Source organism: Mus pahari, chromosome 6 (genome assembly GCF_900095145.1).
Source record: "Mus pahari chromosome 6, PAHARI_EIJ_v1.1, whole genome shotgun sequence".
Taxonomy (NCBI): Eukaryota; Metazoa; Chordata; class Mammalia; order Rodentia; family Muridae; genus Mus; species Mus pahari.
In genome coordinates this window covers 7,830,366-7,833,003 of record NC_034595.1, presented here as the reverse complement: position 1 = coordinate 7,833,003, position 2,638 = coordinate 7,830,366, and the positions used below count along the sequence as shown (strand labels likewise).

Sequence of the window (2,638 nt, the reverse complement as noted above, 5' to 3'; positions counted from 1 at the left end):
GTCTCTAGCTGCATATGTAGCAGAAGATGGCCTAGTTGGCCATCATTGGGAAAAAAGGCCCCTTGGTCTAGCAAATTCTATATGCCCCAGTACAGGGGAACGCCAGGGCCAAGAAGTGGGAGTGGGTGGGTAGGGGAGCAGGGCAGGGGGGAGGGTATAGGGGACTTTTGGGATAGCATTTGAAATGTAAATGAAGAAAATATCTAATAAAAAATTTAAAAAAACAAAATGAAACAAAAATAAGAAGTGAAGACAGCAGGTAAGAGGCGGGATGCAACCCAGCAGTGTTCTGTGGCCTTCCTCTGAACATTCCCACCAGAGGGAGAAGGGAGGCCACAGGACTCGGGAAGTCTCAGAGACCCCCAAGGCCTCGCCCCACGTTAGGAAGGCAGTCATGGTAGGTGCTGAGACTGGTGGTGTTCCCTGGTGTGTGGAACTTCAGGGCACACAGCTTTCTAAGTGTTCCTCACAGAGGTGAGCTTCGTGGTGGGGCAGCTGACTGAGACATCAGACTCCTGGGACTTCTCACCCACGCTCTTGGAAGTGTCCTTAACAAACTCAGGGTTTCACCAAGCTAGACTTGGGTGGAATCGGTTTTCAGTCTGCTGTTAGTGTCCTATCTGGGGTGAACACTGTGTTCATGCTTTCTCAGAAAATCCAGGCAAGAAGCAGTAACAGGGCAATCAGGTCGCACCTTCTGGAACATAATGAGAAGAGCAAGCATAGCAGCACTGCTGTGCTGTTTATCTATGAGGAAAACCAGAGGGGCAGTTTACAAAATATCTAATGTAATCTCCAAAATTATCAAAGCCATGAAAGTAGTTACCCAAACTGGTAGAGAACCCAGCAAACTACAAGACATTAAAGAGACAGGAAATCAGTATAGCATGTGATTCTACACAGAACCCTTTCAGTTCAAACCTACTATGAGGACAACCAGCAAATTGTGAATGCAGACTTTTGTTGTTGTCTTTAAATTGTCTTGCCATATGCCTTGGCTAGCCTGGAACTTTTGGCAATCCTCCTGCCCTGGCTTTCTAAACATGAAGATTACAGGCATGTGCCGTCATGCACAGTTTAGATTGAGATTAAAAGCAATTTATGTTAATTCTTGATTTTCATATTCAGATACAGGAAATAATCTAGTTTTGTTTTGTTGTGTTTTTAGAAAAAAACTAAGTTATGTGAGGCTTTGGGACACTGGTTTATAGTTTACTCTCAAATGTGCCAGAAAAAAAAAAAAGAGCTACTATTTCTATTGTACTGGCAACTGTCATATAAGTCAGACACTGCTTTTAAAATATCATTATTTAAGTAAACGAGAAAGCTAGGGGCTACTTTACTAGGTTTATTCGATTAGTTCATCTCTACAACCATTTAAGACTGTTTGGCGCCATCAAGTGTTCAGATGGGTATACGCTAACTTTAATTTGAAAGTGTACACTCCTGGTATCTTACTCATGGTCCTAACATAAGAGGATAAAGTAAGGCCATGACCAAGCCCTTTAGTCACTACACATCACAAGGGCATCGGTGAAAACAAGTCAGGCATCGCTAATGACATGGCTGCAATGACGGCCGTGAATAAACTAAGACGCCTGCTACCAGGAAGCTCCCAAAATGAGGAGGATGCAAGCCATTCACAATTCACCATGGCAACTGCTAGGGCAGAGGTGGGCAATGCCCATAGGGCAGGAAGAAGCACTGAATCCAACCCTCCTACCTCTTATCAAGGTGTGGTGGAGGTAGAACTTGCCTGCACAACAGGCCTAACACACATGCTGCTCTCTAGCTTCTACCACGAAGCTCAGTAAATTTGACAGCCCTACAGTAATAAATTCAAAAGAACAGGAAGAGCTAGAAGAACCTCTTGGGCTGTCTTGGGCATCAGCATACAGTATGTGAGATGCCTTGTATTTGAGCCTTGGCCCCTGGGCAGCAATAAAAGAGGTGGCACTTAGTATCTCCTATGTGCTCTAACTTGTACCCCAGTACCCTGATAAACACTACGACCAAAGGGTAACGTGGGGGAGAAAAGGGTGTAGCTCTTCAGTCACAGCTCATGCCTGAGGGAAATGGGGGCCAGCACTCATGGGAAGAACTGGAGAGCTAGGAATGGTGGCACAGAGGCAGGCAGACCTCTGTGAGGGAGAGGCAGAGAACCCCAGAAAGTGAAAGGCAAACAGAAGAACTGGGGTACCAAATCCCCACAGTCCAACTGCCTGTTTTCACTGTCTTTCTGGTTTCATATGACTTGTTACAGTTGAACTTTTATGCCCATCAAAATCATTTTTATATCACTACAGTCAGAAGCCTACAAAGTTAGAACAGCAGAGGAAAAGCGGAAAACTCGGCTGGTCTTTCTATAGCACTTTGCCAAACACACACACACACACACACACACTCATACTCAGTGCCAAACTTAGACAAAAAAAAAAAAGACAAAAAAAAAAAAACCTTTCTAAATTCACATGACCCCTCTTCAGTGGCTATATTCTAAGCCAACTTGGACTTCTTTTTTTTTTTTTAAAAAAAAAAATATCTTTAAAATAGCTAATGAGCTATCATAACTGTGGAATAAGCCAGTGATCATCCTATCAGGATCTAATGAGACAAAACAATAAAACAATAAGTATAT

General features: G+C 43.5%; 1 protein-coding gene across 2 annotated transcripts in view; it reads right to left on the bottom strand.

Annotated features, from left to right (window-relative positions):
* Window positions 1-2,638, bottom strand: part of Fktn (fukutin) — a 51,119-nt gene that overhangs the window by 25,405 nt on the left and 23,076 nt on the right. The gene's annotated exons all lie outside the window — the stretch shown is intronic.